The sequence below is a fragment of the Brienomyrus brachyistius genome, chromosome 21 (assembly GCF_023856365.1).
Source record: "Brienomyrus brachyistius isolate T26 chromosome 21, BBRACH_0.4, whole genome shotgun sequence".
NCBI classification, from domain to species: domain Eukaryota; kingdom Metazoa; phylum Chordata; class Actinopteri; order Osteoglossiformes; family Mormyridae; genus Brienomyrus; species Brienomyrus brachyistius.
This window is the reverse complement of record NC_064553.1, coordinates 14516400-14530377: the sequence shown is the minus strand read 5'-3', so window position 1 is coordinate 14530377 and position 13978 is coordinate 14516400. Positions and strand designations below refer to the sequence as shown.

At 44.7% G+C, this 13978-nt stretch overlaps 1 long non-coding RNA gene across 1 annotated transcript in view; it reads right to left on the bottom strand.

Annotated features, from left to right (window-relative positions):
• LOC125716278 (uncharacterized) overlaps positions 1-13724 on the bottom strand; it is a 35692-nt gene extending 21968 nt beyond the window's left edge. The window contains exons 1-3 of the long non-coding RNA XR_007384299.1: positions 13607-13724; positions 13280-13325; positions 12059-12241 (exon numbers count right to left, since the gene is read on the bottom strand). This is a non-coding gene — a long non-coding RNA (uncharacterized LOC125716278). The remainder of the gene's footprint in view (positions 1-12058; positions 12242-13279; positions 13326-13606) is intronic.
• Between the last annotated feature and the right edge of the window lie 254 nt (positions 13725-13978).

Sequence of the window (13978 nt, the reverse complement as noted above, 5' to 3'; positions counted from 1 at the left end):
ATAGGTCTTTTTTTATCACCCATCTCACTGTTTTTACTGTAAAGTTGAGATACACTATATGGACAAATGTATTGGGACACCTGGAACTTTAATGGCATCCCATTCTAAACTCATAGGTAATGTACATACCAGTACATTGAGTTTTAGTCTGTAATATCCTGGCTGCATGTCAGTACAGCTTTGTCTCTCTCAGGTGAATCAATCAAAGGAGGTAGATGGACTTTATCTGCTTCCACTATAACAAATTCTACTTTCACTTAAGCAATACATTACATAATAATGTCTTACCAAAATACTGAATATCCTTACAAAGGAGTCCATTAGTAATTATTATTATAATTGAAATAAACATGTTATCACGTACAGGAAAGCTTTTGACTGAGATTACAGTCTAGTTGTTGTGTAACTGATTATGTCTATCTTAGGGAAATGTGAAATTTATTTTCAAGCTTTTGTGTCTTTATGTGAGATGCAGAATCAGTCTTAAAAAGCAGAAACAGCCCCCTCTATTGCTTCTTATTCAATTAACTGCTTCTCGCTCAACATATCACAATGTATCTGTTGCCTCTTTCAAAATTTCATTGCTGTTTTTAGTGAAACAGCGCCATGCAGTGGCAACAATTGAAACATGTAGCATGGTGGTTGACTTAGGTCTGGTCGACCGTATTCCCTACAAATACTTTTAACTAAGATTTAGACTAAATACCGGATTTGAATAGTGGCAGGGTCTGCCTAGTAGCATACATCATGGATCTCTACACTAAATTCTTTCCTCGGTACTGGCGCTAACTGGGCTCCTGCCAGGGATTGACTGTCGCTTAGGTGCAAGTCTGGACCTCATGGCTAAGACGGAAGTATCCACCTTTCTAGTCACTCCTGCCCTGCGCAGGTATGCTACAGAACCATATGCCTGCTCTGAGGCATCGGCAAAGATATGAATGCTGTTGCTAGCTAGTGGACCCAAACCAGCAGTCTGTGTGTTCCAGGACTTACATTATTCATGTAAATACTATCAGCAATGTAGCCTCACTGGGTCTAACTTATCTTCCTTGAAAAGTAAATGATCTTCACTTTAGTCAGACAGGTAGAAATCAAGCCTAGAAATACCTACACAGCCTGCCAAGATTATTGCCTGTTGCGGTAAACCTAAGTGTTTTTCATTTGGCCCATTAAATTAAATTGTGCTTAAGCAGGTGAAGCAGGTTTTTGTATGGGCTCCAGCATTAATACATCACTGTGGTTCTCAGAGCACAGTAATAGACAGCAGTGTCTCCTAGTTGGACATTTGAAATAGATAAAGGGGCTCTTCCATTTCTGATAATGCAGGAGAATCTCTGTCGTACAAACCCTGACCCACTATACAGTATGAACTCAGGTGCAGTTCCAGGATACTGACGGTACCAGTAAATGAGAAAGTAAGTGCTGCTCATGCTGAAGGTACATTACAATGAAGCCGTCTCTCCTTCCTCTTTGAAAAGTTCTGTCTCCTTCTGCTCTATTTTATCCCCAGAGGATAAACCTGTCAGCAGTGGATAAACCAATACAAGTGATTACTGATGAGCAAAGGAACAGTGATAATGAAATTACCATCCAATACTGACCATGAGGTTTCATATACTTACAGAATGTCATGGTTAGCAGCACTGCTACAAGAAGCTGCATCTGGTCATATGGCGTTAACATTGTCACTCCTGAAGGATAGATGACCATCCATCCATCCATCCATCATCTCCCGCTTAATCCGGGGTTGGGTCGCGGGGGCAGCAGTCTCAGCAGGGAGACCCAGAATTCCCTCTCCCCAGCCACTTCATCCAGCTCCTCTGGGGGGATCCCGAGGCGTTCCCAGGCCAGCCGAGAGACATAGTCTCTCCAGCGTGTCCTGGGTCTTCCCCGGGGTCTCCTCCCAGTGGGACACGCCCGGAATACCTCCCCAGGGAGGCGTCCCGGAGGCATCCTGATCAGATGCCCGAGCTACCTCATCTGGCTCCTCTCGATGCGGAGGAGCAGCGGCTCTACTCTGAGTCCCTCCCGAATGACCGAGCTCCTCACCCTATCTCTAAGGGAGAGCCCAGTCACCCTGCGGAGGAAACTCATTTCGGCCGCTTGTACCCGTGATCTCGTTCTTTCGGTCACTACCCATAGCTCATGACCATAAGTGAGGGTAGGAACGTAGATCGACTGGTAAATCGAGCTCAGCTCTCTCTTCACCATGACAGACCGATGCAGCGCTCGCATGACTGCTGACGCCGCACCGGTCCGCCTGTCGATCTCCCGCTCCATCGTTCCCCCACTAGTGAACAAGATGCCGAGATACTTAAACTCCTCCACTTGGGGGAGGACCCCATCCCCAACCCGGAGAGAGCATTCTACCCTTTTCCAGCTGAGATCCATGGTCTCGGATTTGGAGGTGCTGATTCTCATCCCAGCTGCTTCACACTCGGCTGCGAACTGCTCCAGTGAGAGCTGAAGGTCACGGTCCGATGAGGCCAACAGAACCACATCATCCGCAAAAAGCAGAGACCTAATCCTGAGGTCACCAAACCGGACACCCTCAATGCCCTGGCTGCGCCTAGAAATTCTGTCCATAAAAGCTATGAAGAGAATCGGTGACAAAGGGCAGCCCTGACGGAGTCCAGCCCTCACCGAAATCGAGTCCGACTTATTGCCGCCCATGCGGACCAAACTCTGGCACCGGTCATACAGGGACCGAACCGCCCTTAAAAGGAAGCCCAGTACCCCATACTCCCGGAGCACTCCCCACAGGACTCCCCGAGGGACACGGTCGAATGCCTTCTCCAAGTCCACAAAACACATGTAGACTGGTCGGGCAAACTCCCATGAACCCTCCAGAAGCCTGCTGAGAGTATAGAGCTGGTCCACCTCAGCGACCTCCACCCCCGAGATAGGCGAGTCCACCCCCAAGTCCCCACACTCTGCTTCCATATCGGAAGACGTGTCGGTGGGATTGAGGAGGTCTTCGAAGTATTCCCTCCACCGACCCAAAACGTCCCGAGCTGAGGTCAGCAGCGCACCATCCCCACCATAAATAGTGTTGATGCTGTACCGCTTTCCCGCCCTGAGCCTCCGGATGGTGGACCAGAATCTCCTCGAAGCCGTCCGGAAGTCGTTCTCCATGGCCTCACCAAACTCCTCCCACACCCGAGTTTTTGCCTCAGCGACGGCCAAAGCCGCATCCCGCTTGGCCTGCTGGTAGCTGTCAGCTGCGTCTGGAGTCCAACAGGCCAAAAAGGCTCGATAGGTCTCCTTCTTCAGCTTGACGGCAGCCCTTACCACCGGTGTCCACCAGCGGGTTCGGGGATTGTCGCCGCGACAGGCACCGACCACCTTACGGCCGCAGCTCCGGTCAGCCACCTCCACAATGGAGGCACGGAACATGGCCCATTCGGACTCAATGTCCACCGCCTCCCCCGGGATATGGGAGAAGTTCTGCCAGAGGTAGGAGTTGAAACTCTCCCTGACAGGGGATTCCGCCAGACGTTCCCAGCAGACCCTCACTATACGCTTGGGCCTGCCAGGCCTGGCCGGCTTCTTCCCCCACCAGCGGAGCCAACCCACCACCAGGTACTGATCGGTTGACAGCTCTGCCCCTCTCTTCACCCGAGTGTCCAAGACATGCGGCCGCAAGTCCGACGACACGACTACAAAGTCGATCATCGAACTGCAGCCTAGGGTGTCCTGGTGCCAAGTGCACATATGGACAGCCTTATGCTTGAACATGGTGTTCATTATGGACAATCCGTGACGAGCACAGAAGTCCAATAACAAAACACCGCTCGGGTTCAGATCGGGGGGGCCGTTCCTCCCAATCACGCCCCTCCAGGTCTCACTGTCATTGCCCACGTGAGCTTTGAAGTCCCCCAGCAGAAGAGAGAGTCCCCAGGAGGAGCGCTCTCCAACACCCATTCCAAGGACTCCAAAAAGGGTGGGTAATATGAACTGCTGTTTGGCGCATAAGCGCAAACAACAGTCAGGACCCGTCCCGCCACCCGAAGGCGAAGGGAGGCTACCCTCTCGTCCACTGCGGGAAACCCCAATGTACAGGCATCCAGCCTGGGGGCAATATGTATGCCCACGCCTGCTCGGCGCCTCTCCCCATGGGCAACTCCAGAGTGGAAAAGGGTCCAACCCCCCTCAAGGAGACTGGTTCCAGAGCCCAAGCCGTGCATCGAGGTGAGTCCGACTATATCTAGCCGGAACTTCACAACCTTGTGCACCAGCTCAGGCTCCTTCCCCATCAGAGAGGTGACATTCCATGTCCCTAGAGCTAGCTTCTGCAGCCGAGGATCGGACCGCCAAGGTCCCCGCCTTTGGCCACCGCCCAGATCACCTCGCACCCGACCCCTATGGCCCCTCCCATGGGTGGTGAGCCCATTGGAGGGGGGACCCACGTGCCTTGTTCGGGCTGCGCCCGACTAGGCCCCATGGGTGTAGGCCTGGCCACCAGGCGCTCGCCATCGAGCCCCACCCCCAGGCCTGGCTCCAGGGGGGGGCCCCAGTGACCCGCGTCCGGGCAAGGGAAATTGTGGGTCAAAAATTTTCTTCTTCATAGGTGTCTTTTGAGCCGCACTTCGTCTGGTTCCTCACCCAGGACCTGTTTGCCTTGGGTGACCCTACCAGGGGCATAAAGCCCCAGACAACATAGCTCCAGAGATCACGGGAACACGCAAACCCCTCCACCACGATAAGGTGTCGGCTCCAGGAGAGGAGGATAGATGACTTTAATCCAAATATACAGCCTCAGTTATCCTGTGGGTATGTTTAGGCTGTGATGTGGGAGGGGTTAGGTCACATAGCTTTAACTATAAAAAATTTCTGTTGATCCAGTGTAAGTGGGTTCTCGTTGGCTGTAAATTTTCAGAGAAGCCATAACTGCGCACACTCAGTATCACTATGGGCTGCACTGCATAGTGAGACACAACTGTATCATACCTATTGACAAGAGATTCAGGTGCCTTGTTTGGATACTGTACATATTAGTACACAGGACTGAGGCTTTTAATATCATGGTTGCATGTCAGTACAGCTTTGACTGCCTCTGGGGAATTAATCAAAGGAGGCTGATCAACTTTATCTGCACCTACAAAATCTGTGTTTTATAGAAATGTGAAATTTATTTTTGTAAGAAACACACAGAAATCAGGAGACTTCGGAATCTGAGTTTATTACAGCAGTGAGGCAAACAAGCAAAGTGGGGGCAGGCAGAATTGTGGTTGGAGAGGCGAGTTGGGAGGAGGGAACAAGGCGAACAGAGGGGAAGTTGGATTCCGGAGTCGGAAGAGTGAGGTCCAAGGCCTGAGAGTGCCCCCCTACCCCCAGATCTCCCTCACCCACCTCCCTTACATAAATATACCTAAGGTGCCTGCATAAGTTTAACCTTTACACATTTTTTTCAGTGGTGAACAGTATGTTCAAATGTGAGGGTCAATAAAAACAGAGAATATATTCAAATCCAATTTCATATTCAAAGAAATCATCAGAATATTTTTATTGTATATTATTTTATTTTACAGTTGTATCATAAACATTTCCAAAATGAGCTTTTTTAAAATAATTATGCAAGTACTCTATTATCTGAGCATTATAATCAATAATATTTTACAATTTTATTATTGGAAAGAATTATACCTTATTTAAACCTGTGAAAGAACTTTTCACTCTGTCTTACACTCTTATTGCACAGGTGTTTTTGTAGAGGGTGTGAGAAGGTTATTCTCACTGTGGGCTTCAGAGCACAGTAATACACAGCAGAGTCTGACAGCTGCACATTCTGCACTGTTAAAGGTACAAACTTTGCAGTTTTGTCCAGACTGGCATCAAATCTCTCCTTGTACTCTTCAGCAATAGCACCTTTATCATAACTTCCTCTTCTCAGCATGTACTTCGGAGCCTCATTGGGATATTGGATGTACCAGAAGAGGTCGTAGTTGGTGGACGTGGTAATTTCATAGCTACAGTTAATTATCACTGATCCTCCTTCAGATGCAAAGACATCTCCAGCAGTCTGATTCACTTTGTCTGCAGCCCTGCACTCTGTGGAAATGAGAGTGGAAGAATTAGGAAACACACCAGGAATCTAAAGACAGCATCAAAAACTCATGGAAATGATGAATTACCGATAAATGCTGAAAGAAATAGAAAAATTCTCAATGCATGTTCCATAATTGGGTTGTTAAACTAAAACGCAGATGTATGTGCACTATAAATTAGTTAAAGAGATTTTCTGCTTGTTGTCTACAGTCTCTGTGCCCTAAAATGCCTCATGAGGTTGTAAGGAGCTGCTTATATGACAGAGGTGTTACAGGAAATATGCATGTTTTTGCTGCAATGTTGCCCCCAACAGGCAAAACATGAGACTGCAGCTTCACTCTTCCAGAACACCATCTCCATGTCATTACAGGTGGTGAACGCCAAACAAGCTGAACAAAATGAAAGCTTTAGATGATGTCAGTAACACCGTCAGTCATATACTCCTCTCTAAGAAGTATTTTTTGTCTTTTTCCTGTCTGTTACTCCAGTGTCTTCTGTGTGTTGTACTGGTTAAATCCTGCTTGCAGTGAAATCAAGTAATGGGAACAGAAACAAAGAGAAGAAACTCTGTTCCCCTATTTCCCTATTTAATTAAAAAGTAGATAATACTGCTGCTGTATTACTCCACACACAGAGATGAGTATCTCTCTCAAGAGAATCTCTCTATTTAAGCAATCTAGCCTCATAACCTTATGCATTCATTAGAAATCGCTTCTTGTTCTGAGACATTTGAGTGTTTGAAGGTGTTTTTGAATAAGAAAAGTGGCAGCTACTGCTGTTATATCCCCCCCCCCCCCCCCCCCAGTAATAAATAATGATCTTACATCAGCCTCGTTGATTCACTAAGAACATGAATTATCTGTAACTATCACTAAACATCTAGAATCTGAGCCAGGAAATAACTACACACCCTGCCAACAAGGTTTCCTGTTAAGGTAAACCTCAGTGTTTTTCATGTTTTAAATTTACACCTAACGTTTTAATACTGATAACTGCAGTTTCATAAGCAGACATCTTACCTGCCCCTGAAGTCCTGGTACCATAAATGTACAGCAGCTCTCTGACACCCACAGATGATGTGCACAAGAAATCTGTTCACAACCTCAGTAAATGGTACCATTATCCACCCCCCCTTAGTCAAAAAAAATGTACAGCCAGCAACCCCTCCTGTCCCCTACATCTTGAAAATTTAAAACACATAGTTAATTTTCTGAAATTGACCAACCTCTTCACAAAAGCCTCAGCATTCTGCGACCTGGTGAGATACTGGCCACAGACTGGTACTGGTCCGGGGACCAGGGGTTGGGTGCTGCTACACTATACTGTAGAACCAACATTTGTCTTGGTGAATTTGATGCTACTCACTGTAAAATCTTGGTAGGTTCTGTAAGGTGATGGAGTGAAAAAATGGCTTTCAAAATACTACCCATGTCATTAGTACTTGTTCACAATTATCATTATGATGTTATAAAATCCATATATTTTCATCTAGAAAGCAAAAAAAAAATTGTCAGAGTTCACGGTGGGCGGATAAGGCGAACGGGCAGGTAAGCAGGCAGGTGGTAGGCAAAGTCGGGCAAACGGGGATTTATTGGGTATACGGGGAGCAAGAAACATCTCACGTAGACGAACATCAATGACAGACAAGGAACCAGGGCAAGACGCGGACTGAAATACACCAGACGGAGCAAAATAACTAGACACAGCTGGGTACGATCAGGGAAGCACACGTGGATATTCAGGGGGGCGTGGCACACACGCGGATCGTACGAGCTGGGCGTGACATATATATACAGTATATTGTCACGCCCGGCTCGTCCGATCCTCGTGTGTGCCACGCCCCCTGATTATCCACGTGTGCTTCCCTGATCTTGCCCAGCTGTGTCTGATTATTTTCGCCCAGTCCTGTCTATTTCAGCCCATGTCTTGCCTTAGTTCTTGGTCCATCATTGATGTTCGTCAATGTTCTGTTCTGCTCGTAGCCTTATTCCCCGAATAAACTCCGTTGACCCCGATTTACGGCTACCTGCTTCCTCCTTGCCTGTCTGCCTCTCCGTGCGATCACCCGCTTCACCAGTGAATCACAACATGTATGCTATTTATTATTATATATCATTATATAATAATAATGGTGGTTTTATGATCCATTGCATGCACAGTACTGTCAATCCTGTGTATTTTATTACTGCCCGCTGCTCTGTGAGTATATGTATGTACAGTTCTGAAAACAGGAATCTCTGAATGATGCTAAAATGAAGCTTCATGAAGTATTTGCTGTATTTTCTGACCCCACTACAAACTGGTCTCTGTTCAAAGGGCTCTAGGCAAAGTAAGACAAGAGCTCCATCTAGTGGGGATAGAAAATATCACAAATGGTTCATGAAGCTTCATGTGGTCACGCCCCATAGATCTGTCCGTCCTGTTCCTTCCCTGGCCTGGGGATCGTTTATCTTACCTCTTGTTCCAGCCCTCTTGTTAAACATTCCCAGCTGCCTCCTGTTTGCTCCCTCATTAATTTTGTATTTAAGTCCTTCCCAGTCCAGTGCTCCACAGATCTGTCATTCACATCACACCCCCATGTTGTTTCTGCTTAGCCTTCCTTTGTCTTCCCCAGTTCCCATTCCCTGTGATTCTGTTTATTTGTGGTTTTGCACCTTTTGTAGCTTAGTAAAGTCCCTTTTGTTTGCATATCCCATTTGCTCCCGTGTCCTTCGTCCCACCGAACGTGACACATTTTATCATCACTAACTAGATGATGGTGCTCTTGGCTTTCTTTGGGACATGCTTTGAGCACTTTCTTGGACAGAGGGCACCATCTAATGGGGTCAGAATATACAGCAAATGCTTCATTCAGCTTAATTTGGCCGTCAGTAGCGATCACTACATCTCTGAATTGCTCATAGTGTTTGTATGTTTCCTGTCTGCCACTTAATGCACTGACATCCTGTCTAGGGTGTAGCCCTGCCTCCTGCCCTTGGCTGTCTGGGATGGACACTCTCCCAACCCCCCACCTTTCACTTGATGTAAGATCATAATCTAGATCATATTTACAAACAGTTAAAACTGTAACTGGAGTCAAATACACAACACTGCAGGTCTGAGGAGGTCTGGTTTATTATGCCTTAAAATAAATTTACTTTCATGAGTTAAAGTAATATTTATAGCATGAACTGCTCCCATGCATTAACTTAACCATAGCAGTGCAGTGCAGTCAGGTTTGTGGGACTCAGAGCCCAGTAATACACAGTATTACACAGGAGCGTCTGCCAGCTGCACATTCTGCACTGTTAAAGGTACAGTGTTTATACCCGTGTTCATACTGGCATCAATTCTCTCCTCGTACTCTGGGGCAGTACTGGAGCAGTTCCATACTCTTCACATCTCAGGATGTACTTTAGGGAGCCGTTGTTATAGTTCATGTACCAGAAGAGGAATTTCGTGGCTCAGCTGCTAATGTCATAGTTACAGCTGAGTGTCAGTGATCCTCCTTCAGAGGGAATGACATCTCCAGTAGTCTGGTTCACTGTATCTGCAGCACTGCACTCTCTGGAAATGGGAACGGAAGAATGAAAACAGTGACTAACCGATAAATATATATATAAAAAAAAAACAAAATTCTCAATGTATGTTCTGTAATAGTAAAAAGCTGTTGAAGTTATTATAAGACATATATCTATGTACAACATATAGCAGGTAAACAGATGTTCCGGTTTGTGTTTCTAGTCTCTGTGCCCCACTTTCTAAGTTACACATCAGGTTGTAAGGAGGTGCTTATATGACAGTCATCAAACTGGAATAATATACAGTATATCTGTTTCTGCCATGATGCCTCCACCTAGTGAAATATGTGACTGTAACCTCACTCTTCCAGAACATGAACTCCATGCCCGTTACTCTGACTGCTTTCATTAAGAAAGTGTCTTCAGTTACAGAAATGCTACTGATTGGATCTTTTTGGTTAATATAGACAACTGAGCTACCTGTTCTTCTTCTTCTATATTCCTTTTGTATAAGAGCTCTGTAACACTTACATTTATTAGTCGTGGGATAATAAAGGTTTATTCTATTCTATTTTATTCTTTTCTAATACCATCCTAGACACTGCAGTATAAGAAGATGCTTGATGTGTGATGTGGGAAGGGCAGTTAGCTCTTACTGTAGGGAAGGAGAACCTGGAGGAACTACTGAACATAACAAACAACATTTCATTGATGTAAAACTGCAGCGATATTACATGGAGTTTCGGGGTTGGTTCAGCTGTGGATGCAGAGAGCAGATGAGAAAAATTTTAAACACAAAATAACTGTAATACTGCAATGTAAGTAACATTGCCTGAGACTAAAAACAAATCTAAAATTTTACTACTTGCATCCAAGCAATTAACAAAATTCTACCACTTAATCCTGCTGCTGTTGTTTCTAGAAACTAAGACCCTGAGACACCATCAGGCTCCCCTGTCACTGCTGCTCTCTCCCACCTCCACACTGTCTTATCAACATGGAGTTTTTACACAGACAGCAAACTAAAATGACACCAGAGGAAAACACCCTCTGAATCTCCCAGAACATGAGCCCTATTCACTCCCAGCTCACACCCTGCTCTCACTCAGTCAGATTCACACTGATCACTCTTACCTACAGCCTACCTCACAATGTCACAATGGCTAATTAGTGACAACACACTCTCAGCTGCTCACTTAGCTTGTTAAAGGAGCTCAGTCAGTATCCAGTGATGCTCTACATTCAATACTCTTAGAAATTCAGTTATTACAAATGTTTGAACATACAGGATCAGGAAAGCTTATAAATTTACAAAACTACTCAAACACAGTTTTGTAACTAAAAGAAACTCATTCACTGTTGCTCTCAGGTTTTTATATAGTGTCAGTGAGCTTCCTGTCACTGTGGGCTTCAGAGCACAGTAATACACTGCAGAGTCTGTCACTTCTGTAGAGGAGATCTCCAGATCTACACGCTTGTTCTCCTTTTGAACCATAGTAGACATTCGAGATTCTCTTCTCTGTGGAGCTTTTGCAATTTCAAAGATAAGCAGGAGAAACCCTGGTGCTGATCTGGGATACTGACGATACCACTGTAGATTGTTAACTGATCCACTGTAGTTACAGGAGAGTGTAACATTTTCACCTTCTGTAACATGCACTGTGTCAATAAAAGGTGTAATCGCATCCTCAGTACTGTGACCTGTGGAGATGATGATTCATGACAATATTTGCCATTAATAGTCAAGATAAAAGGAATATTTGAATTTAAATATACAGATTAAGCTCAGCTATAAAAATACACTAGTAATAATTAAGAACTAAATGCATTATGTCACTTACCCACAAGTGCTGAAAAGAGAAGAAATGAACAGAGTAACATCATGGCAGATGGAGAGAGACAGACTGAACTGAATACTCTGCTACCAAGGTCGGGTCTAACAGGAAACTCCTCTACTCCCCCAGAACAACACGCTTGTTCCACTGTGACACAGCTTGTTTCACCCTGACAGCCCCTCCTCTCTCCCACCTCTCACTTATTTTCATTTCAGTCTATTTAAACATCATTGTCTGAATATGAAAATTGATTGTGTCTTTGTTATTTCAGCTTCATTGGGAATCATTTGACTTCAGTTTTTGGTCACCAGCAGTTGTAATATTCATTAATAAAAAGTCGATTGTTGTCTTACAACTATGTATTTATTTATGTGGTATTATTAATCTATGAAGGAAACTAAACTGAAAATAAAAATATACAGATCAATTTAAGTGTTATTGATTATTGCTCCCAATACAAATGCCCAGCTCTCTTTAATGTAATGATAACCTTATTCTTAGCTCCCAGGTGTTTTTGTAGAGGGTGTGGGAAGGTTATTCTCACTGTGGGCCTCAGAGCACAGTAATACACAGCAGAGTCTGACAGCTGCACATTCTGCACTGTTAAAGGTACAGACTTTGCAGTTGTGTCCAGACTGGCATCAAATCTCTCCTCATACTCATCAGCAATAGCACCTTTATCATAATTCCCTCTTCTCAGCATGTACTTCGGAGCCTCATTGGGATATTGGATGTACCAGAAGAGGTAGTAGTTGCCGGTTGTGCCAGTTTCATAGTTACAGTTAATTATCACTGATCCTCCTTCAGATGCAAAGACATCTCCAGCAGTCTGATTCACTTTGTCTGCAGCCCTGCACTCTGTGGAAATGAGAGTGGAAGAATTAGGTAACACACCAGGAATCTAAAGACAGTATCAAAAACTCATGGAAATGACGAGTTACCGATAAATGCTGAAAGAAATAGAAAAAATCTCAATGCATGTTCCATAATTGGGTTATTAAACTAAAAACACAGATGTATGTGCACTATAAATTAGTTAAAGAGATTTTCTGGTTGTTGTCTACAGTCTCTGTGCCCTAAAATGCCTCATCAGGTTGTAAGGAGCTGCTTATATGACAGAGGTGTTACAGGAAATATGCATGTTTTTGCAGCAATGTTGCCCCCAACAGACAAAATGTGATACTGCAGCCTCACTCTTCCAGAACACCATCTCCATGTCATTACAGGTGGTGAACGCCAAACAAGCTGAACAAAATGAAAGCTTTAGATGATGTCAGTAACACCATCACAGTCATATAATCTTCTCTCTAAGAAATAATTTTTGTCGTTTTCCTGTCTGTTACTCCAGTGTCTTCTGTGTGTTGTACTGGTTTAAATGCTGCTTGCAGTGAAGTCAAGTAATGGGAACAGAAACCAAGAGAAGAAACTCTGTTCCCCTATTTCCCTATTTAATTAAAGAGTAGATAATACTGCTGCTGTATTACTCCACACACACAGATGAGTATCTCTAAATCTCTCTATTTAAGTACTGAAACCACCAGCAATCTGGCGTCATAACCTTGTGCATCCATCAGAAATGGGCCCTTTGCAGAGACATGTGAGTGTTTCAAAGTGTTTTCTGGATAAGAAAAGTGGCAGCTCCTGCTGCTATATTCCCCCCAGTAATAAATAATGATCTTACATCAGCCTCATTGATTCACCAAGAACATGAATTATCTGAAAGTATCACCATACATCTAGATTCTGAGCCAGGAAATAACTACACACCCTGCCAACATTTCCTGTCAAGGTAAACCTCAGTGTTTTTCATGTTTCAACTTAACCCTAACCCTAACCCTAGCCCTAACACACCAACGTTTTAATACTGATTGGTAATTTCATAAGCAGAGATCTTACCTGATCCTGAAGTTCCAGTAGTCTCCCATAAATGTACAGCAGCTCTCTGACACCCACAGATGATGTGCACAAGAAATCGGTTCACAACCTCAGTAAATGTACCATGAACCACCCCCCCCCCCCCCCCACGTAAAAAAAATGTACGGCTAGCAACCCCCCCCCCCCCCCCGTCCCCCAGATCTCCCTCGCCCACCTCCCTGACATACATATGCATAAGGTGCAGTGTCTGCACAAGTTTAATCTTCATACATTTTTTTAAATTGTGAACGATATGCTGAAATGTCATAAAAATTGAAAACATATAGTTATTTTCGAAAATTGACCAACCTCTTCACAAAACCCTCAGCGTTCCGTGGCCTGGTAGGATACTGGCCACAGACTGGTACTGGTCCGGGGACCAGGGGTTGGGAGCTGCTACACTGTACTGTACACCCAACTCTTGTCTTGGTCAATTTGATGCAACTCAGTGTACAATCTTGGTAGGTTCTGTAAGGTCATGGAGGAAAAAAATGGCTTTCAAAATGCTACCCATGACACTGTTAGTATTTTTTTGTAGTAGTTATAAATGCGATGTTACAATATCCAAATATATTAATCTAGAAAACAAAATAATATATTATAATAATGGTGGTTTTATGATCCATTAGATGCACAGTACTGTCAATCCTGTGTGTTTTATTACTGCCCACTGCTCTGTGA